The 25,108-nt window shown below is 34.6% G+C and overlaps 1 long non-coding RNA gene across 1 annotated transcript in view; it reads left to right on the top strand.

Annotated features, from left to right (window-relative positions):
• LOC131808282 (uncharacterized) overlaps positions 1-24,768 on the top strand; it is a 141,011-nt gene extending 116,243 nt beyond the window's left edge. The window contains exon 3 of the long non-coding RNA XR_009344766.1: positions 24,719-24,768. This is a non-coding gene — a long non-coding RNA (uncharacterized LOC131808282). The remainder of the gene's footprint in view (positions 1-24,718) is intronic.
• The last annotated feature ends 340 nt before the right edge of the window (positions 24,769-25,108 follow it).

Below are 25,108 nucleotides of genomic sequence, written 5' to 3'. Positions count from 1 at the left end.
CAGATGCTGGCGAGGATGCGGAGAAAGGGGAACCCTCCTACACTGTTGGTGGGAATGCAAGCTGGTGCAGCCACTCTGGAAAACAGCATGGAGGTTCCTCAAAATGTTGAAAATAGAACTGCCCTATGACCCAGCAATTGCACTATTGGGTATTTACCCTAAAGATACAAATGTAGTGATCCAAAGGGACACATGCACCCGAATGTTTATAGCAGCAATGTCCACAATAGCCAAACTATGGAAAGAACCTAGATGTCCATCAACAGATGAATGGATCAAGAAGATGTGGTATATATACACAATGGAATACTATGCAGCCATCAAAAGAAATGAAATCTTGCCATTTGCAACAACATGGATGGAACTAGAGCGTATCATGCTTAGCGAAATAAGTCAAGCAGAGAAAGACAACTATCATATGATCTCCCTGATATGAGGAAGTGGTGATGCAACATGGAGGCTTAAGTGGGTAGAAGAATAAATGAAACAAGATGGGATTGGGAGGGAGACAAACCATAAGTGACTCTTAATCTCACAAAACAAACTGAGGGTTGCCGGGGGGAGGGGGTTGGGGAGAAGGGGGTGGGATTATGGACATTGGGGAGGGTATGTGATTTGGTGAGTGCTGTGAAGTGTGTAAACCTGGTGATTCACAGACCTGGGGATAAAAATATATGTATATAAAAAATATATGTTTATAAAAAATAAAAAAAAAAAAAAAATTAAAAAAAAAAAAAAAAGAAATCAGAAAAAAAAAAAAAAAAAAAAAAAAAAAAAAAAAAAAGAAAGCAGCATGCAAATTTTGAATAAGACATACTTGCTTAAGTTAACTAAACGATACTTCCCTAAAAATAAATAGAAGAAAAATCAATCAGCATATTTATTATGATAATTATTATTCATAATGAGATTCATATTGAATTATGGAATATATATCCTCAGAGGGGGTAAAGTAAAATGAAATTTATTTTGGTAAATGTGTCTGTGAATAGTCAATACAATGCCTCAATATAAATGAATATTACCATTTTGAACAATTTAATTACTATTATTAGAATTTTTATAAGTATAAAAATAGCTATCATTTTAGCATGGAATATGAGACTCTCATGCTCCATGCTTCATCACATCCACACAACAACTCTGCATAATAAGTATTATCATCACCATTTCATGGGTGAAAAAACTGAGGCTAACACATTTAGATAACTGGTTTATGATTACATGGCTAGTAAAGATGCATCACACTAATTTAGGCTTTATGATTTCAGAATTGTACTCTTTCCACTGCACATTCTATTACTCTGTAAATACTTGGCCTGTTTTCATTGAGTTCTTTAGTTTTATTCATGTGGTGATGGCTTAAAGCTTCATTTAAAGGAAGCTTAAAAAATTCATTTAACCAAAAGCTCCCAAGAATTAAAAATGTCATGGATCTAATGTAGACATGGATATCATTAGTTAATGGGTAACGATATATTTTCCACTCTAGTGAGATAACAATCAGAGTATTTTTCTAAGTTTTAGTCTCTCAGTGTTAAAAAGGACTTTGTTAAAATAGAAATATTTAGACAAAGGTGGTCAAAAGTCTGGATCAGATCACCTTAAGATAAATATTAGGAAACTGAGGAAACAAATGGAGATTTGAACACTGAGCTATGGTATAATGAATGGTTTCAAGTATTTAGTAGAGTATAGAAAAGCCCTTTAAAGCCTGGTCTTAGCCTAGCATTGCAGCTTCTGGGATATCTGCCTATCTACCATCTATCTATCTAGATATAAATTTGAAAACTTTTTTAACTTAAAGATTTTGAGAAATAGAACATAATCAGCACCATAGAAGATCTGTTTATGATAACAACCTAGCCCCTTCTCCCAGGTTGTTAATATTCTCTCTTATTTAATGTAACATTGTGCAAATAGACCACTACTGATCTGCCGTTATGAATGAAATAGCTATAATCATCTGTTTGCATATCCTGGTGAAAATATTCATTTAGTTCCATGTTGTATTTCTAGGAATGGACCAAATCTTTAAGTTTTTTAAGTTTTCTAAATATTGTCCAACTTACCTCAAATGTTTTTATTATGGGCACTTTCATTCTTTCACATTCTTGCAAGGCAATTTTACTGTTGCCCAATATGGTAAGTGTGTAATAATAGTATGTCATTTTAGGTTTTAATTTATTTTTAATTTAATTTAATTTAATTTAATTCCAGATTCATAATAAAGATAAACAGTTTTTATATATGAGTGGCCATTTGGATTACCCTTTCTGTAAAGTACATGCTCAAATCTTTTGATATCTTAACATTGTGTCATACTGACTTCTTTATAGTAGATTTTCTGAATGAACTGTTAGCTGTGTAGGTCTTCTCTATTTTATTTTGAACTTGTTTTCATTTCAAAATCTTTATATTTATTTTCATAATCTGCTTTTAGTTTGCTTTGTCTATTATCTATCTATCTATCTATCTATCTATTTGCAAGCAAGATAGAGCGAGCAAGTGAGAGCGCAGGGAGGGATAGAAAAAGAAGGGAAAAGAATCTTAAGCAGGCCCCAGGCTCAGCACAGAGCCCAACTCTGGGCTCTATTTCACAACCCTGACATCATGACCTGAGCCAAAATGAAAGAAATAAAATAAAATTAAGGTGTTAAAAAAAAGGAAAAAGAATTGGAGGTTTAATTAAGTGAGCCACCCAGGCACCCCTGTGGTATGTTAAATTAGCTGTCATATCTTTAAAGTTCTAGAGTATCCATTTGATTCATTTATAAAACCTTTCTCAATATCATTTTTAGTTTCAGTTTTTTGTTCAATTTGCTTCCCCTCTCATTTCTTTGAGCAGAGTAATCAAGCCATTTTACAATCTTTATTGATCATTTTAGCATCATACTTAATCCCATTTTGTCTATCAAATCTTGTTAATGGTTTTTCTTTGTGTGCTTTGTTCCATTTTGCTATGTTCAAGACATTATATTTGAAACTCTTATTGAGTAGGGATAATTAAGAGCTATAATAATGGTATGGTCCTCCTTGGCAGGATTTTCTCTTATATCTGAGACTCTACAAGACAATCATACTCCAAATTCAGTGATTGACTTTCTCAGTTTACACAGAAGGCAAGGTAGGCTATAGTCTTATTTCTGCTTCTCCTTGTGCTTTGGGGATCTCAACTTCAATTTGGGTTGTACCAAAGTCCTCAAATTTGATTGCTGCTGGATTTTGAATTTTGTTTCTCTAGTATCAAGAGTCTATTAACAACACAGCTCAGTGTGTTTTAGCAGTTTCAAATGCTCTCATAGCTAAAATGGCTTCAGGGCATATATCTCTAGGCTCTCATTGTATTTCGTATTTTGGCCCAGTAATCCCACACTTAATTTTTATAATCATTCTGATATTTTTAATTTTAAAAGCTATTTTGTCTGGAGTTTTAGTTGTCTTAAGTAGGAGTTTTTAGATCACCATTCCTAGAAGCAACAACAAATATACATGAAAATGTTGGCAGTAGTTTATCACATCTTTATGACTTTGAACTTCCATAAGCTGAGGCATCCTTCTCTAATCACTTAGGCAAACTCCAATTTACCCTTTAAAACAACACAAGAATTGCTTCATTTAAGAACATGTTCAGGGATGACCCTTCCCCACTGTTCTTACCAACATTCCCACACACTCTTTGCTACCCACACCTTGTTTATGAACTTTCATTAGGTATATCAGCGTGACCAGAATTTTGCTCTATTGTATTTTTGTCCTTTAGAGCTTTAATTAAATATGAATTCCATAGAAATTCTGTCCCTTTTCTTTCAAAACTGGGTTCGTTATTTCTTCTCATTCTTTGTCAGAAGTTACTTAGTTAGAGAAACTTATAGCTCTATTGTGACTTTGGAGCCTTTACAGTTTTTTTACTGGAAAAATCACCCATCCCTGAGATTTTTACGCAGCTTCCTAGCTGATATTATTCAGAAATATGTTCAAAACAGACTTTTTCAGGGAGGTCCTTTCGGAACACTCAGTTAAAAAGCCTCTTCTCAATCACTGCTCTTTTTAAAATGTGCTTATTTAGTTCAAATATGCATCACTATTAAAGAAAAACCAGTACGATTTTTTTTTTAAGTTGGCTTACCTATTATCTATCTCTCCCACTAAAATGATTCCTCTGTGCTGGGGTTTTGTTGTGCTCATCTTAGGCCAGGCACTCAATAAATTGTCTCTGAATGATTGAATTGTTTGACTCCCTTGCTAGATTCTCAACTTCATGAGGCCAAGGATTGTTCTATTCAGTCCTTCTTTATCCTCAATGTCTGTTATATTGCAGTCACGTACGTGACTAATGGGAAAAATCACAGAAAGAAAGAGTTAAAACTACAGAAAAACCCTGTAGCTTCAATAACACAAAGCTTTCTAAAATTATTTAGTCCAGGAATTGAATACTGGCTGCACTTTTGATTTTTTTTTTAAATGGTATTGAATTTAATTTAAATGGAAATACTTGAATGGTAGAATAATAAAAAAATTATAAAAGCAACTTGCTCTTTAAAGTATGAATTATATAGGGCATCTCTTGTAGAAGCAAAATTTTCAAATGTCAAACATCTGAAAGCATAGAAGGAGAAGTAAGAGTGTGAATTGTACTTCAATGTTCTTTTCTTTATATTCAGCAAACAGCTTCATTCACACCTTTCCAATTTTTTCAACTCTTTTGAAAAAGCCTTCAGAGGAGTTACTGCTGATGACAACCATCACAGCCTAACAGGAGAAATTTTATAAAGAAAAATAATAGCATGTTTTTCCCAAGTTGTTAAGGATATGGTGAAGCTCTGTCGGATTCAAAGGAGGAATGTGCAATTCCATGCTATATATCATAATAACTTATTTTAATAGTGGCTTTGCAATTTTTCAGATATATCCATTTACTGAAACCACTATCAAATAAACAAAACAAACAAATTAACATGGGTTCGAGACAGAAGTTATCTAATCTAAAAATAGCACATGTTCACAGTATACACAACACATATCCCAAGTACTACTATAGGTTTCAAGTAATAGTCAAAACAATAGTAAAAATGATTCAGACCCTACCAGTCAAATCATAAATGGGACCTTAACTGTAAATCCTTATCTTTAGATCAAAGCGGGTAATTGGGAGCTGAAGATACATTATAGAACTAATATGTTATAGAACTCCTCTGAAATGAGTCATTTATTCCATCACTTTTCCTGCACAGCTGCTGACCCATGTTTTGGTTCCTGGAAATAGCTGCTACCCTGTCATACTTCTTAAAAGCACATATATTGATAACTCTACTCATTCCTCCATTCCTCTGTGACTGTCACTGTGTTAAAATGTGGAGTCAGCTGACTCACTTGTGGTGGTAATAAAGTAGATGAGTTTGCAAAGTATTTTGTTATTTCTAAAAATGCAAAAACCAAATTACATTGAAATCATAAGGGGTGTTTCAGGGAGAGCTGTAGGATGTGGTTTCTTGTGTAATCCACAGAGATTAGCTCAAACACATATTTAAACTCTCCTTTAGGAGCAACCTTAGTGGTAAAGCAAGAAGATAAACAGATGTATACGCACCCTGGCACAAAATTATCACTTATGTTTGGCTTCCTAGTCTCCTCGTGTTTATCCTAACTTAATTTATTTATCTTAACTTCTCTCTGAAATCAGGGAACACAGAATCTCAATCAGTTGACATTTTCCTACTGAATTACCCAATAGTCTGATCATACCCCTAAGAATTTTTTAAATTATTTTACTCATAATCCCAAATCTGCTTTGCTTCCTCATCTTAGTACACTGTAATTTGATTTCAAAATGAGGACAGTTGTCAGTATTGCCACATTCATTCATCTATTTTACAATTCCATGTACTTACAACTATGAAGATATGTTAATAACATCCATTCCAATAAGCCACCCTAAATTTATTCTCATGAAACAAGACCTCAAGAAAGAGATTTCAAAATCATCCATGTATTTGCAACTTATTGCAATAAAGCCTTTATCAATAGACTTCCCTGTGCACATGGTGGTCAAATTGCTGGTGAAAACCAGCCAGATCTATTACAAGCTTTCTCATGGCTTCTAGGTAACCCAAGTGAGCCTTTATTGATACTGGGAAGGGATAAACAGTGGTGTAAGAATTGGCTAGACAAAAGTAATGACTCTCATTACAAAGTGAGTATTTTAAAGCAAAAGAGCCTGTTGGGAATAATGTTTTATAAAATAGTGGGTTTTTTAATTAACTTTTTAAAATTCAATTAGTTAACATATAGTGTACCATTAGTTTCAAATGTAGATTTCAGTTATTCATCCATAGCATATAATAGCTAATGCTCAGTACTTACTGTCATAGCTTCTTGAAAGCAGAATTTTAACCCACTGAGCCACCCAGGCGCCCTTGAAAGCAGACTTTTAGATCACATTTTCTGATTACTTCCATGTAGTACAACAGTTTCCTGCTAGCAACCTTCAAAACATACTGTTTGTTAGAGGAATTTCTTTAATAATAAATAAACAGGAATTTATTTAAATTTATTTAAATATTGCACACTGTTTCATTGTTCATAAATAAGGTGATGATATTATAGCCATTAGTTGGTAGCACTGATATATCACTTTCTTTTTACTTCTCAGTGCATTCTCTTTACACAAAATAGATATATATTTTAAAAGAATCTGAATCTGTGGCAAACTTTTAAAAAACCCTATACAGTAAAGTTTATCATTTTAAGTAATCTCAATGATCTTCCTCAATTGTGATAGTATATCCTTCTATCTAGGCCAGATATTGTATGAGGGATTTGAAGAGACATACTTTTCTCATCTGCAAAATGCTTATCAGGATCCTACAATAAAATACACTTACAATTTTTTGATGAAAATATATTTATTTATTTTAAGATTTTATTTCTTTATCAGAGAGAGTGGGCGAGAGAGCAAGCACAGGCAGACAGAATGGCAGGCAGAGGCAGAGGGAGAAGCAGGCTCCCGGCCGAGCAAGGAGCCCGAGGCGGGACTCGATCCCAGGATGCTGGGATCATGACCTGAGCCAAAGGCAGCTGCTTAACCAACTGAGCCACCCAGGTGTATCTTTTGATGAAAATTTAATCTGTATAAACAATATATTTGCTGTAATGCGTGGTTCATGGAAAACATCTTATTTAATTGTAAGCAACAACAGTATTAGAGATTAAGTAAATGTGTCTATAATATTTAAAGTTTTAACACATAATTCCAGTGCTTTGCCTTATTTTCTCAAATCCGTTTACCACTTTCACTGACAGAGTCAAATGTACTTTTTCTACTAGTAGCCAGCTCTTTGTCTTTTGTCAGAAAGATACCCTTGTGAATTATTTATAATAGAGATATTAGCAATAATAATAATAATAATAATAAGTAGCAATGAAAATGTTAAAAAAAAAGTTTTCTTAACTAATTAGGGTTCTTAGACATCAATTAGAGGAACCACCTCTGGCAAGCAAATTAATCTGCAAAACATTCCCAGAATTAACAAGTCAGTCAGATACAGGGTTGTCCGTAGACTGAAAGGTGAAGCAAAAGGACTAGGTTTGGAAGATAGGTAAGGACAGTGAAAAAAATGATCAAATTTTTGGGCAAAATAAATTCTTAGGTGTCCTTTCAATGGAGTCCTGGGCATTATGTAGCAGAAACTCTGGAGATTATCTCAATCCATTGGAGTCACTCCGTTTATTAGCTTGCTATTGACAAAGTTATTTACAAACTGTAGAGCAAGAGGTTGTAATGTAGAAAACTGATGGTAATGCACAAGATTCTTGTTAACAATTATGCAAGTTAGTGATTTTTCATTAGAGAACATAAATTCTATAACCCAAATTATGGGCCCAGAGCACTTCTGCTGCACAACTCTGCTTATATCCCAAATAACCATGTGAACTAGTTTTAATGTCTGCTTCTCTTATTAATTTTTGAATAAAAATTCTTGACACAAGTATTTTATAATTGTGTGATAATCATGCATTTAATTTCTTGGAGAACAAAACACACTTTAGCATAACTAGGTTCATTCACAGAACCAGCCTTGATAACACACTTCTATATGTTAGAAATGATGTAATAAATGTAGAATATTGGGCACTTGTTTGGTATTCTTTGCCATGTTTTGCACTATCTAAAAAGAGATCAGTGAACTTGGACTGGAGTTAGTAGACATGGAAGAAAATAAAATCATACAGAGAAGAATACTCTGTAGTCCACAACCTAAATGGGCTGGTATTCCTATCATTTGGATCCCTGTAGCTTTACAAAAGTCAATTAAATTTTTGTATCTCCGATTAAAGTTGATCCCCCAGTACATTTTCAAACATCTCTTGTAAAGTATTGTTTCCCAGAAAAAAAGGGATTTTGCACATGTATCTGCCTTTGTCTCTGGTCATGATCTCAGTCAGGATCCTGGGATAGAGCCACATATCGGTCTTCCTGTGCATTTGGGAATATACTTCTCAGTCTCTCTCTGCCGCTACATCCCCCTGCCCCACTCATGCTCTCTCTCTCTCTCAAATAAATAAATACAATCTTTAATTTTTTAATTAAAAATAAGATAAATAAAAGAAAATAAAAAGTCTGGTCTTACTGCCCCATTTAGCTCCTTTTTTTTTTTTTTTGAGTTGTATTTAAAGCAGCATGAGAGAATATGAGGCTCTCAAACTTAAAAAAAAAAAAAAAGGAAAAACTTGAGTTTTGTTAGGATTTAAGATCTTGTCTGCTAGACAAAAATGTTGGCTTTGTTAACATGTGAAAATTAACAAAAGAGAATAAGATAGAATTCTAATAATTTTTATAGAAATTAAAAATTTCCTCCAACCCAATTACATACAGACCCATTAAGTAAATTCATTCCAATGTCCCAAACCAACCTTTTCTAATAGTAATGCATCTGTGTAAACAGAGTCAACCCAAGGAATAAATAAATATTATTATTTTTTTCCTGTCTCTTCCACAGTCACATCTGGGTTTATTGGTAGCAAGCCAATTATGTATCTTATAAGACATGATATCATAAGGAAGGGTATTCTGTCCATTTGGAACAACTGAAAATCATTGTAATTTTATCTTGGTGCAGTAACTTGAGATGGCACAGTGTGGGTTATGAATATATTTTATTTTTTTTTACTGGGAAGAAGAGATTATAGAGATATCGGTTATCCAGAGAGACTGACAGGTGTTGATAGTTGCCAGGTCAATATCCATCTACTTTTTCCTTTAATATCAGAAAGCACTGAGGAATTGACAACAAGGAAACTTAAAACAACATCAAATATTTTATTGTCTCTTTTCTAGTTACATTGTAACCATATGACAAAGTATCAGTCGTACGAGATATCATTCTCTTTTACCTCTATCTTTCTGCCAGAAATGTGGGCTTAATAGTGAGAACTCCAACAGCAATTTTTGCAACTGTTAATAAAAAGCCATGAAAACCTCTAAGATACTTCACTTGACTTTCTTAAGACTCTGAACCAACACCAGAAAACACTCTCTGTAGTCTTCTTGTTAAATGAAAAAATATGGTTAAACCACTTTTGACAGTCTACTACCTACAGCAAAATGTAAATCTTAATTGAAATATGTCCTCTCAGCTGTGCTTAAGCAACTGAGTCCTGAGCTTTTCAGGTTTTCAGTCTGAAAGATTACACCTCTAGTGCTCTGAAAGGGAAGAGAAAGGACACCCTGTTCTCCATATAAATTAAAGAAGAGAAATCTGTGCATTTAAGTGGGCCATATAAAATTTATCAAGCAATTATCTCCTAACTCCTTCCTATCCAAATTACCTGATATGCTCATCCTACTCCTTTAATCCACGTTACTGCCTTTTCCAGGATTCTGTATCACATCACAACATGTCTTCTGTTATTTCCTTCTTGCAAGCTAGTTTTGTTTTCTCCATCTAAAAAAATCAACAATCATTGTGTATTTCAATTCCCATTTTCCTCAAATACATTGATTCTTCTTATCTATTACTCTTTTCTCATACTCAGTGTCTTTGTCTTTATGGGGTTTGTACTTTGCTTTTCCCCATCCTTTACTGCCCTTATATAATCAAATCTAATAACTTCTTAGAGAAAGTTAAAAATTCCTGCATAGCCACACGTGAACACAAAGTCACTGATTTTTAGCAAGCCTATAAGATAGTCAGACATCCATTCACTTTCTTTTTTTTTAAGATTTTATTTATTTATTTATTTATTTGACAGAGAGAGATGACAAGCAGGCAGAGAGGCAGGCAGAGATAGAGGAGGAAGGAGGCTCCCTGCTGAGCAGAGAGCCTGATTTGGGGCTCGGTCCCAGGACCCTGGGATCATGACCTGAGCCAAAGACAGTGGCTTAACCCATTGAGCCACCCAGGCGTCCCTCCATTCAATTTCTTAACTGAGTCTCAAATGCATCCTGAGTTCTAACCTAAACCTACGTTCTACTTCTTACACGTTGTTCTATGACCAAATTCTTTCAGTTCAGTATTTTGTAACATTTAAATATTAATCAATTGATGCTTTGTTTGTGTATTTCTATGAAAATAATTTGAATACTGTAGATTTATTGTTATATTTATAGATTTATAATCAAAGTTTCATCAGTTGAAGTTTTTGGAAATTTCGGATATAATGATTAACCTAAAATGATACTGCCTCAAATCCCTCTGATATCAAGGCCCAACACCTGATTATAGCCAAACCTGTGGTGGATAGTTCCATGGGAAATTGCAGTTACTTAACACTGATAGCATCTCATGTTCTCTCTCTCATTTTAGAATGTCTCCAACACAACCCAAAAGTGTAGGAGAGTTAATGTCCTCTGAGGACAGCTCTCAGTGAAGTGGAAATAAGAACCATAGGTAAAATTGTCAGTTTTCAGGTCTTCATGAGGACAACTTAAAGAAGTTTCTCAGGACCTTTCAGTAAAAGCAAGCCTTCATTTTCTATCCACAACAATTATATCAACAATGTACCTCTTTGACAAAGTTGCTTCTTCACTGTATCACTTTCCCATTCTTTTCTACCTTGGGTAATCTCCCAGATCAACTAACAGTACTCAAATCCTTTGTCCTACTCTTTGCTCTCAGGATAAATGGAGCCAAAAGACTTAGATTAATATCAAGTTCTGAATGGGATCTTAGAGCTATTTCTGTCCAGATTTTCATAAACATAGGGACCTTTGAATTATCAGGCTATAAATAAGTTCTAAATGGAGGGGGCAAAAGCAAAAAGAAGAAATTTTTATGTTTGATTTTTAATCATGATTAATTGACTTTATTGATTATTAAAAATACTAACATTATAAAAGCGTGGATCTTTGTAAAACAATGTCATAATGTAAAAATAAGTTGCATAGTCCTTTTGAGAATATTAAACCAAGTGTTCAGGTGCCATATAATTTCTTGTTTAATCCAGAACTTTGGTGTGCATTATCTTGAGAAATAGGATTTTGAAGTCCAGACAGACTAACAGAAAACTGATCCAAATGTGTGTGTTCATATTTCTGCTTTTGTTGTAGAAATCAAAGTGTGATTGCTGGTTTAAAATGGTAAAACTAATAATGTTCATGGACTCTATTATAAATTTTCTAATTGTATGGGAAGAATCCAATAAACATAGAATTAATTGATTTGCAAATCCTCAAAGAGGTACAGGATCAGGTAGTGGTATGTTCTGATTCTACAGCATTATCATGCAGCATTTTATATGTGTGGCTAATGGATATTTTCATGAATGTTTGCTAGCTAGTCAGCCAATACAGAGAAATATTAGGTAGGGTAATTACTCACAGTTGTGTTTAATTAGATGAGAGAAAATTATCAAATGACACTAATAATAATAATCCTATAGCAGGCTAAATAATTCAATGATAATTACAAGTATTAATCCAGCTTTCTTCCCTGATTATGACTCTTCTCTCCTTTATCCTAATGGGAGTAGCAGATTGTCTGCAATGAATTGTGAAAATCCAGCAGTGACTTTGGCAGTGAAGGCCTCCCATCAATTTTGATAGGTTAAAATGATTCTGGTTGGTCTTGAGCAAATGTGTTAATTTTTTTTTTCTGTGTGTGTCATAAAAGAAAGAAGCAATAGTAAATTCTTGCTGTTATTCCATGGATCGAATAAAATCATACTGCCAACAAGAACCTGTTGACATCGTAAGTGTAGTTAACTGTCTTGAAATACTAGGCCTGGAAATAAAATTCCAATATTTTACATAACCTCTTTTTTTTTTAAAGAAAAAAACAAAACAAAACAACGATACTGCTTACATATACGGCCCTGCTGTTGTGTAACTATTTTTGAACATGTCTACTGTGAGTGTATATATATATTTTTTTTTTCTGTGCAATAAATTCATTTAGAGATAAATTTGGATTGCAAATTATTTTGGGGGAGGCATGGTATTTGTGGCTACTATTACAAGTAAAAAGGACTAAAAGAAAGAAAAAAAACATTTTTTATTACAGCATATTTACATCTGTCCAAAGTACTTATTTACTATAATACTGATGAATGTATAATACTGTACACAAAGAAAGAAGTTAAATGAGTTATAATTCAGTCGAAGTATAGCTGGCCATTTTAAAACTTACCACTGAATCTTTCTGGCATGAAATGTGATATCTGGCAATCTGGTCCAGTTCATTACATCAGGTCATTTGTATGTTCTTATTACCATTTTGATAGCATAGCACATTTTATAACCCAGACATTTTACAATGGAACTATGATGCATGTATTTTCAAAAGTATAGACATACATGAAGCTATGAGGTCAAAAAAGATGAATGTCCGTAGTACCATATAGACTCAACAAATAAAAGTGTCCAGGGCTCTGAGTGAGATTTATGAATATTGTATAAGATTAGACCAACATGTGGTTTTGATATAAATAATCTGTTCTTAAATTAGAATTACAATCGTTGAGTACAGTGTTGAAAATGGCAGATAGATTTTAGCTATCTTTGCTCACTAGGGAAAATGGAAAAATGTTTAGTTTGGTCAGATTTTCACTTAACTTCTGAAAAATCTTACGTTTGAGAGAACCCTTCTGAAATAAGAATCCTTAAAGATATAAACCCTTTGGCACAAGTTTTCAAGAAACTTGTTGGATGTTGTAGACAATTATATGGCACATGTACTGTTCTAGATGTTACATGGCCAATATGTAAGCCATACCAAGGCTACATATACTTATAGAGATGTTCCTCAGCTTACAAGGGGGCTATGTACAGAGAAACACATAAACAATTGAAAATGCATTTAATACCCCTAAACTATCAAATATCATAGCTTACCTTAAGCTTATTTAAACATACTCAGAACACTTACATTTGCCTGCATTTGGGCAAAATCATCTTAAGCAAAGCCTATTTTATAACAAAGTATCAAATATCACATGCAATTTATTAAATATTACACTAAAAAAAATAAGAATGTTTATATATAGAATGGTTGTAAGAATATCAGGTGTTCACTCCTGTAACCTTCTAGCTGACTGGGAGCTATGGCTCACTGCCCCTGTCCAGCATCACAAGATGGCACCATACCACATGTCACTGGCCCTTTTTATAAAGACCCAAATTCAAAATTCAAAGTACAGTTTCTACTGAATCACTTTCACTTTCACATCATTGCCAGATATATCATAAGTTGAATCATTGTAAATCAGGAGCCATCTTATTTGAAAGGTAAATCACAGTCACCCATATACACACAAAAAAAGGCCTTCATGTAGGGCCATCTATGGATCTCTAAACAACATAGCATGACATATCAACAGCAAAAAATGGATGTGAAGGGGACAATTGCTTTGCGTCAGTACTCTGAGCAGTAACATACATGGCCTTACTCACCTAGCAGAACTCCAGAGCTAGCTGATGGCAAGGAATTTTGCAAATGTTTGCTGAACAGATTAAGCACTATTCTTTTTAAATTAGTGTGCATATCTGTTTTCTAAAGATATGTTAATTTATTTTATTGACTTATTACAAAAAGAAATAATTTCCTCTTATTTAAGTGGCAGGTAAATAGAATTCTTTTTAATTTAAATCAAATGGCTTTTTAGGGAAAATATACTAAAAATTCTGAAACTTGTATTGCTTATGAATCTTTTATTGGAATCCTTATCAAGTTGTACTTTTCAAGTTTTTCCTAAATAATCTTCAATGAATTGAAAATATTTTTTGGATTTTATTCAAGGCTATTAACACACAATTTCACTTTGTTAAATATAGTGCTAAACTTTCAACCAAAACGTTGTGTCTTTTTTTTTTCCACTACCACATCGTCCATCTACTGACTGGATTCTCTCCCCAACTAGCACATATATACCATTGTCTATCTTTAGGATAAGTAAGGGTCATCTTTTGTCTTTATTCTATTCCTCGTATGCTTCTGAACTTGTTGAATTTTAATATAGTCACACCATAAGCATCACATATTTGATTCCCCTTTAAATAGTAAACAGTGCACAACCAGAGCATACCTTCAAAGCTATCAATATACTTACTCTGACATATTATTTTTGTATTTTTGTAAATTAAAATAATTAAATTATAGAACAAGAGTTTCAGGTGGTAGGTGTTGTAAGTTTTACCCAAACTGACTTTTGTCAAACTCCTTTTTGTCATCATATATGTCAAGTAGTTTTCTCGAGTTTATTTTTAGAATATCCTTGTATAATGAATATTTACACTGATATCTAGTATAAAAATCTTGCAATTTATTTTAGAAACATTAAGATATTGAAAATCAATCTATTTCTTTAATTCATTGAAGACATTTTTGGCTTGTTTCCAGTACTTTCTTACTGGTTAAAAAATGAATTTGAAGTAGTCTGAATTTCATTATTATATGGCACTTTCCCTTTGATGAATACAAAAACGATATTCTATATTAGCTATCTGAGAAGAATTTATTTTTTTAATTTTATTTATTTGTAAGAGAGAGAGTGAGAGAGAGCACAAGCAGGGGGAGCAGCAGGGTGAGGGAGAAGCAAACTCCCGGCTAAGCAGGGAATCTGTTGCAGAACTCAGTCCCAGGACCCTGAGCCACCCAGGTGTCCCAATGTGAGAAGAGTTCTGTATGTCATTCCTATTAATAAGCAGTTTAAAGTCTAGGTAATTAACTTAATATTTTAGTGGCTATTACATAGATAGCACTATGTTCCAGGCAGAGGGTAAGAAAGAAATATTAAATCAACCATATTCTATGCATTATAAATGAAAATAATTACTCAATCATAATAAATCCTTCTATTTATGGAATATCAACTTATAAGCTTTCCTCCATATGAACAATGCCAAATACCAGAATAAAGGGTCATCTAATACAAATAAAGGATAGAATTAAAGAATTCTGGTAAGCCACTTAATTTTGAAAAATGGTGTTCTATTGTTGCTGAGTTGTGGTTTTCAGTTACATAATATCTGATAAGTGTAGGAGTAACATGAGTGTTACGTGAGATGAGAAATGGTATATAATTAAGATATTTTTAAAAGTACAGATAAATACAAATTTGTAAACATAGCATTATGGAGGAATAAAAATAAAATACACACTCTAAAGTGAATAAATCTTGGAAAGCTAATAGAGAAGTAAAACAAGGACAGTGCAAAAAGTATGGTACATTTTTATGAAGTTCATACAAATTCTGTGAAACCATAGATGGACTTAAAGATACTATTATGTATCAAATATTGTAAAAATTAAGCAAGGAAATAGCAAACATAAAATAACCAAAGCATACAAACTTGGGTAGATACAATAGGTGTGATCATGTTCTACTTCATAAAGAGATGAGTTAATAGATAAATAGAAGTAATTAGACTTTTTAGAAGTTAATAAAACTTTGCCTGTTATTTCTTAGTAATATAAAATATATGGTTTTCTAACAAAAACGTTTATCTTAAAAATATTTAAAAATAAATTTCAGGCTACTCATAAGGTTATATTTACTTTTCCACTGAAGGAAAAGCTGGTTGTTGTAGTTGTAGTTGTTTGTTTGTTTTAGTCTCCTCCTAGTTTTTATTATTATAATGTGGAATGAGGAATGTTAGATTGAAAAGTGAATTATTTTATAGACAAAAATCATTACTTGATTCACCTCCTGGTACAGCAGATGGAACTCCTGAAAATATGCCCTTTTGCCTTAAGGAAGAGTAACAGTTATGCTTACTTCTGAAACATACTTGGTGGTGGCCCTAAATAGTGACACCATAGTAAACATTTTGAATATTTGCAATTAATTTTTATAGTCAAGGGCTCTAAAAGGCACTGCTGGTATCTTAGCAGGTATTTCAATAAAGCTAAAAGTTGCCTGACTGTTTAAAAATATTAACAAGTCACAAAACATGGCAGAAGTATTGTCCTCAGATATTATTTTTTTCCATATGCTCCTGATTCCAGACATGACAAGTTATTTGTTTAAATTTTTTTTTATAAAAGATATTATTTATTTATTTGTCAGAGATCACAAGTAGGCAGAGTCAGGCAGAGAGAGAGAGGAGGAAGCAGGCTCCCTGCTGAGCTGAGAGCCCGATGTGGGACTCAAAGATCCAAGGATCCTGGGATCATGACCTGAGCCGAAGGCTGAGGATTTAACCCACTGAGCCACCCAGGCGCCCACATGACAAGTTATTTTTGATAGATATACATACAATGTATTTTCCAGTTATAAGAAAAATGGTTCTGCTATGTTTAACCTTTTTTTAAAATTACATAATTTTTTAATTAAAATTTTATTTTTAATGTTTTACTTTTCTTTTCTTTTCTTTTTTAAAGATTTTATTTATTTATTTGACAGAGAGAGATCACAAGTAGGCAGAGAGGCAGGCAGAGAGAGAGAGAAAGAGGGAAGCAGGCTCCCTGCGGAGCAAAGAGCCCGATGCGGGGCTCCATCCCAGGACCCTGAGATCATGACCTGAGCCGAAGGCAGCAGCCCAACCCACTGAGCCACCCAGGTGCCCCAATGTTTTACTTTTCAATATACTACTTAGAATATAAAACCTATTCCATTTTGTAAGAAGTTTAACCATTTAAAAAATGGTAATTTTCTCATTGTGTCTTCCCCTCACATTGCTTTATTTTGAATAAAAAATTTCACAATAAACATAACTGATGCTTTCCTTCTGATGGTCCCTCTGTTGTTCATAGTGTATATGAGCCATGACAATTAGTTTTACAAAATTTATTGATGTTTGTTGATATGTTTGATCATAACTAATTTTCCCTCCCTTATCTAGATTCCCCAGCTTTCAGACAGGTGGACACTTCAATAAACCATAACCAAGGGATGTATCAAGTACTTCTTAGACATTCTCTCAGATCCTTGAGGTCTCATTTTGCCTAGGGATTTGCAATAGGTTCTGCCAGAGGCACCACTGTGACAACTGATGTCCATTGTCTATCTCCTGCTAAGCTCAAGAGGTCACTGGTTTCCCAGTTTATCTATACAATTAATGCATTCCAGCAAGTTCTTTTTTTAAATATTAACAAACTTATTTTAAAGTTTATATGGAGAGGCAAAGACTCACAATTGTCAACATAGTGTTGAAGGAGATCTAAGACTGAGGACTGACTTCAAAATTTACCATAATGATGGGGCACCTGGGTGGCTCAGTGGGTTAAGCCTCTGCCTTCGGCTCAGGTCATGATCCCAGGGACCTGGGATCGAGTCCCTCATTGGGCGCTCTGCTCAGCAGGGAGCCTGCTTCTCCTCATCTCTCTCTCTGTCTGTCTCTCTGCCTATTTGTGATCTCTATCTCTGTCAAATAAATAAATAAAATCTTTTTAAAAAGTTTACCATAACGATAATTGTAAGCAAGATATTGTAATACCACAGAAAGACTAGATTAAAGCAACGGAATATATATTATCAATTATATTTTATATTTAATAGAAAAGCAAAAGCAATACAAGAGAGCAAAATACAATCTTTTAAACAAATGGTTCTGGAGTAATGGTGAAGCTAAATGTAAAAATATAAAATAAAATAATAAAATAAAATAAATCCAGGCAGATATCATACACTCTTCACAAAAATTAACTCAGATTGGATTATAAACCTAAACATGAAACATGTAGAAGGTAATATAGAAGAAAATTTAAATGACCTTGGTTTTGGCAATAACTTTAGCTACAAAAGCACAAGCACTGAATTTAAAAATGTCTACTCTGTGAAACACAATGCCAAGAGAATGAAAAGGCAAAGCACAGACTATGAGAAAAAATTTGCAAAATACACATCTGGCAAAGGACTGTTAATAAAAAATACACAAAGACCCCTTAAAACTCAACAATGGGGGAAAAACCTGATTAAAAATGAGCCAAAGACTTTAGCAGATACCTCACAAAAGACAATATTACAGATGGCAAATAAGCATATAAAAAGATGCTTCACATCATATGTCATCAGGAAAATGCAAATTAAAACAAAAAAGAGAACACCAGTACATACCCAGAATCCAGAGCACTGACAACAGAACACGAAATGTTGGTGAGGATGTGGAGCAACAGGAATGTTCTTCCATGTCTATTGAGAATAAAGAATGCAAAACAACTTGGCAGTTTCTTACAAAACTAAACATATTCTTGCCAGATGATTCAGCAGTAGCAGTTCTTGGTATTCATCCAAAGAAGATGAAATCTATACCCACAAACATGTCTATAGTAGTTTTATTCATAACTGACAAAAGCTTGGAAGCAACCAAGATATCCTTCCAAGGGTGAAAGGAAAAATAAAGTGTAGTACAGGCAAACAATGGAATATTATTTAATGCTAGAGAAATGAATTACCAAGCCATGGAATGATATGGATATAAATATTTAATAAAAATTTGATTTTAGGCTTCTACCAGTCTATTAATAGTATTAGTATATTTTAACAGTGAATGTTCAGCATTCATGAATTTACCTAATAAAATATTTTGGGTTCAAAATTTTAAATACTTCAACCTCAATGATTATATTCTTAATAATTTTGAATTGGGGTAAATAAACCTTAATTTTTTGTAACTTGTTTCTTATTGCAAAAGAGCTCAATGAAATTTTAGAAAATAAAAATTTACCAAAAAAAAGTTTAGTTTACTATTGCCAAATAATTTAAAACTTTATCTTATATTCAAATACATATATTTTTCTAAATTGATTTATATGCTACTAAAACCAAAATCTTTTAGTTATACTAGATTTCGTATCATGCAATCAATGCCAGAAATCCATCTGGCAATGATTTGTCTTAAATAGAGTTAAGATGGGTGTTATTAGAATGCAAGATGGAAACAAAGATAGTATAACAATTGGTGTTACATAACTTTTCCGTTTTGATCAAGTTACTAATCTACAAAAGGCTTTTATCAGTGACAGACTTGGGAATTTAACAAAAATTTTAAACTAGCATGTGCGACTCATTCCTAGAAAACAACACAATCAGTAACACTTTATTTAGATTAAATCATGACTATTTCTCCATTTGAATAAAAAAGGTAGCAACCCCAATAAGTTTATTGAACAGGAAAAGTTGAAATGCTATAATGCTCCTAAGGAATTAAATGATCCAGTCATGAATTACAAAAAAAGGATATATATTACCAAATTGTTTGTATAATTGTAATGTACAACTGCCCATTATCGTTCAATAGTGTAGGCTTGTACAAGAACTCTATAAAAGAACTCCACTTCTGAACTGTGGAAAATATGTTCCCTTTCCCACTATATACAACTATTAAGCCATTCATTTAGCTTTTAAAATATCCACTTAATACAGGCTTTTTACACATTTGAACAGGCAGCAGGGCTCTATTCTTATTGCTTACATCTGAAGGATAGACTTCTAGCGTAAGAGGTAAAGCCCATAAAGGAGCCCAATAATAACAACAAAATACAGTTTAGTGAGCCCTTACAATCTGCCAGCTACCTTTCTGAGAATACTTCAATTAATAAAACATATAAAATACCTGACCACAAAGAGCTTACATTCTTTTGAAATATAATAGTGAAATAAACCAATAATAGAGGGGCACCTCTGAGGCTCAGTCCATTGAGTGACTGCCTTTGGCTTGGGTCATGATCTCAGGGTCCTGGGATGTAACTCCCCAGCAGGCTTTCTAGGCAGTGAGTGGGGTGTTTTCTTCTTCCTCTGCGCACCCTCCCAATTCTCTCTCTCTCTGTCTCAAATAAGAAAATAAACCAGTAATAGAATAATGATTGATGGTTGATGGTGATAAGTGTTACAAAGAAATACAAGAATGGTAAAAGCCATTGCAGAATGCTGGGATGAACGTTAATTTTATTTTGTGTTGGGTGGTTATATCTCACTTAGGAGATGTTATTTGCACAAAGACCCAGGAAGTGAAGGAGAGTGTTATACAAATATTAAAGGAAAAGATTGCTCTAGGCAGAGCAAGTAAGTATATAGACTTTGTGTGAACTGCTTGTCTGTTACTTTTGAGGAAAAGCAAGGAGGCCAATGAGGAGTTCATAGTGGTGTAGAGAGGAAGAAGGTATTGATGTATGACATTCTAGTACATTGAAACGCCTTCAGTTTTTATTTAATATGAAAGGGGAAGATACCAAAAGACTTTCAACAGCAGAATAAAATCATCTGACTTGATTTTTAGGTTAAATTGCTGTACCAAAATAAATTTGCAGGGAGAAAGGAGTGCAGTATGTGTGGAAGTGTGGTTATCAATCAAGTCAATAATTCAGGAACATATGATGGTGTTTTTAGCATGCTGGGTGGTAATAGAAGTGGTGAGGTATGGTTTTAATTTTGTATATATTTTGATGGTGAATATTCTGGTGAACAGGATGGGGTATATGCAGGACAGACAATATCAACATTTATTTTACCTGCACAAACAGAAGGGTGGAGTCTTCATTCCCTGATATGGAGAGAACTCTGAGTTCAAATGTTCTTTCTCATTAAATGGCATAGTGATGATGAGGATTTAGTCAGACAGTGAAAGAGAGCAGTAAGCATAGTGTTAAGCGGTAAGACATTATAATACATTAGAACATCAGAAAACGTTGGGTTGGATCATCTGTTTATGTGAGTAAATAAATAAATAAAGCTTCCTGGGGTTCTGATAGAGGTAAAGAAGACTGCTGTATGATCCAAAGGGGCACGTGCACAAAATGTTTATAGCAGTAATATCTACAATAGCCAAACTATGGAAAGAACCTAGATGTCCATCAACAAATGAATGATATATATATATATATATATATATATATATATATATATATATACATACACGATGGAATACTATGCAGCCATCAAAAGAAATGAAATCTTGCCATTTGCGTTGACATGGATGGAACTAGAGGGTATTATGCTTAGCAAAATAAGTCAACCAGAGAAAGACACTATCATATGATCTCCCTGATATGAGGAAATGGAGGTGCAATGTGGGGGGTTTGGGGGACAGGAAAAGAGTAAATGAAACAAGATGGGATCGGGAGGGAGACAAACCATAAGAGACTCTTCATCTCACAAAACAAACTGAGAGTTGCCGGAGGGGGGGAGGGTAGGGAGAGGGTGGTGGGGATATGAACATTGGGGAGGGTATGTGCTGTGGTGAGTGCTGTGAAGTGTGTAAACCTGGCGATTCACAGACCTGTACCCCTGGGGCAAATAAGACATTATATGTTAATTTAAAAGAAGAAGAAGAAGAAGAAGACTACTATAAATCAAATGCTATGGTGTTCAGCAAAGAGTGTGTAATCAGGCATATTTTATTAATGTAACCAAGTAAAATGATGGTCGAAAATTGGAATAACAGAAAACATAAAAATCAGAGATTTTAAAAAGAGATATGGGACAGTGTAGAGAATATAGTTAATGATATTATAATAGTGTTATATGGTGACAGATGGTGGCTATATTTGTAGTGATCATAGAATAATGTATGGAGATATTGAAAATCTGAAACCAATGTAACACTGAATATCAACTATACTCAAATAAAAAAATAGTAAAAATTAAACATTTTAATTTAAAAAGATAAAAAGAGGGACAAGAATTTGAAAAGTGAATTTCAAAAAGTGTAAAGATGAGGCTAAGACATACTCTGAACCTTGAGGAAAACACCATTTTGAAAATTCTTCCCATTTTCAGAAAACTCAAATGAATCAATACCATAAAAGAACCCATTTTAAATGAGAGATGTAATGAATGCTCAAGAAATAATTTTATGACAGGATAATTCTTCCCTATGAAACAGCATACAGAAACCAGGGGAAACACCTGGAAGCAAAATAAACTATACTGAAAATAAGAATTAGGAAAAAGATAAATGATGAAAGATAAGAAAATTAGACCTGCGACAGAGACCTAGTGAAGAGAATTTTTAGCTTGTGGTTTAATGTTAATATTTTGAGGATAATCTAGAGTTCATAACTGCCTTGAGGCAGGCTGGTTGTAGGCAGTTTAGGCAGACCCCTAAGATAGGCCTCCTTTGGGCAGGTGGTGTTGGAGGAGGCCATTGGGCTGGACAAAGACAAATCCAAACATTTGACTAACGTGTCTGTGAAGATGTTGAAGTCAGATGCAACAGAGAAAGACCTGTCAAACATAATCTCAGAAATGGAGATGGTGAAGATGATTGGACAGCACAAGGACACCATCAACCTGCTGGGTCCTGCACACAGGATGGTCCTTCGTACACTCTCATGGAATATGCCTCCAAAGACAACATACAGGAGTACCTGCAGGCCCAGAGGCCTCCTGACCTGGAGTACTGTTACAATATCAGCCACAATGCAGCAGAGCAACTCTCCTCCAAGGTCCTGGTATCCTGTGCCTACCAGGTAGCCTGAGGCATGGAGTACCTTGCCTCCAAGAAGTGCATACACCAAGACCTGGCCACCAGGGAAGTGCTGGTGACAAAGGACAACATGATGAAGATCTCAGACTTCAGCCTTGCCAGAGATATCACCACATCAGTTACTATAAAAAGACAACCAACAGTGGACTGCCTGTGAAGTGGATGGTCCCTAAGGCCATGTTTGACCAGATCTATATCCACCAGAGTGACTTCTGGTCTTTTGGGGTGATCCTGTGCAAAATTTTCACTCTGAGAGCCTCCCATATCCTGGAGTGCCTGTGGAGGTGGTTTTCAAGCTGCTGAAGGAGTCATTTGATGGATAAGCCAATAAGTGCACCAGAGAGTTTTACACAATGATGAGGGGTGGCTGGCATGTGGTACCTTCGAGCTGCTGGTAGAAGACCTGGATCATACTGTGGCCTTGAACTCCAACCAGGAGTACCCGGACCTGTTCTTTGCCCTGGAACAATACTGTCTATGCTTTCCCAACACCCAAAGCTCCACCTGCTCCTCAGAGAAGAATTCCACCTTCTCTCATGTGCCGTTGCCCAGGGAGGCCTATCTGCCCTGACACCCAGCCCAGCTTGCCAATGGTAGACTCTAATGACTAGTATCCCTATTACTCCTGTACAGATTCCGTCATAAGCTGTAACCCTAACCCCCCACCCTCCCTGAAAGACTCACTGCCTTCTCCTTTTTCCCTTTCCTACTGGCAGGAGCCAGCTGCCTACCTGAGGCCGTCACCCCTTGAAGTGCACCTCTCTTCCCTTTCCTTCTCCTCCTCCTTACAACCTGCTCATGAAAGAAAGGAACAGAGAGGCAGGTACTTGCTTGTGGCTACTTCCTTCCCTCCCATATTTTGGACCAAGACCCCTCCCTGTCATCTGGTACTGCCTGGACGTCGAGGAAGTTGGAGATGAGGCATGCCAGTGAGAGCTGACGGAGCTTTCCTGTTTTGGTTTTGTCTGCTTAGCATAACATGTAAGACTGAGTTCTGGTGGCAGGGACCTAGTCCTTGGGGCTATAGCACTAGCGAGGGGACGTCAACTGCTCTGGGCCTTGGCTAAGAGCAACCCCTGCTCCAGAGATATGGTGCCAAGGGCTTATTAATTTTGATACTAATTTGCTTTGCTGACCAAATACCTGGTATCAAAAGATGGGAAGGCAAAGACTGGAAGCAGTGTTGTGACCATGGGGTCCAGCCCCAAACTATGAAGAAAACACAAAGTGTATAAATCTGAGTAAGTATATATTTACACACCTTTTTAAATAGGTTGTTATCAAAGATTTAATCAATGGGTAATATGCTCCTCGTGGCTGGGAAGCATCAGTTGCCATATATTAAAAACAAAGAAAAGAGGTGTCTGGGTGGCTTCCTCCATAAGTGTCCCTTCTTTTCAGGTCATGATCCCAGGGTCCTGGGATGGAGCCCCACATCAGGCTCTCTGCTCAGTGGGAAACCTGCTTCTCCTTTTCCCTCTGCCCTGCTTATAGTTCCTCATCCTGTCTCTCTGTCAAATAAATAAAATATTTAAAGAAAATACAAGAAAGAAACAAAAAGTTTTTAAAATGTCTTTTTTTTTTAATTTTCTAGGGGTGCCTGGATGACTCAGTTGTTTAAGCAGATGTTTGCCTTTGGCTGAGGTCATGATTCCAGTGTACAGGGATCCAGCCCTGCATGGGATTACTTGCACCCCAAGGAGCTTGCTTCTTCCTCTCCCTTTGCACGTGATTCCCCCTGCTTGTGTGCTTCTTCTTCTCTATCTCTCTCTCTTGCTGTCAATAAACAAAATAAAATCTTTTACTAAATAAATAATTAAATAAATTAATTAATTTCTAAATCTACTTTCACTTTAGGTCCCTTAACAAAAATTTCTACTGCTTTATTTAAAAAAAAAAAAAGATAATTTAGAAAGATACTTCCATAGTTAAAAAGCTGTTTTGTTTCTTTGTCAGGATTAAATATATAAGTGCTTTAAAAAGTAAAAGAAAAAATATGCTATATTAACACAATCACACTATAACAATGGTGGTTATATCAAGATAATGAAAAGTGATTTTAAAGCAAATTTCATTATCAGACATAAAGATCAAGTCAAAATTACAGAAGAGTAAAAGGATGAATTCATCATGGAGTATAATAATTCTTGACTTTTAATACTTAATAACAGATTTGGGGATATATAGGGAAAAACTAAGAACAAAAATCATAACTTCTACCTTAGAAGAGAAATGGAAAAAAATTTC

Source organism: Mustela lutreola, chromosome 9 (assembly GCF_030435805.1).
Source record: "Mustela lutreola isolate mMusLut2 chromosome 9, mMusLut2.pri, whole genome shotgun sequence".
NCBI lineage: Eukaryota > Metazoa > Chordata > Mammalia > Carnivora > Mustelidae > Mustela > Mustela lutreola.
The sequence above is the reverse complement of the archived record's forward strand: the minus strand, read 5'-3'. Positions and strand labels throughout refer to the sequence as shown.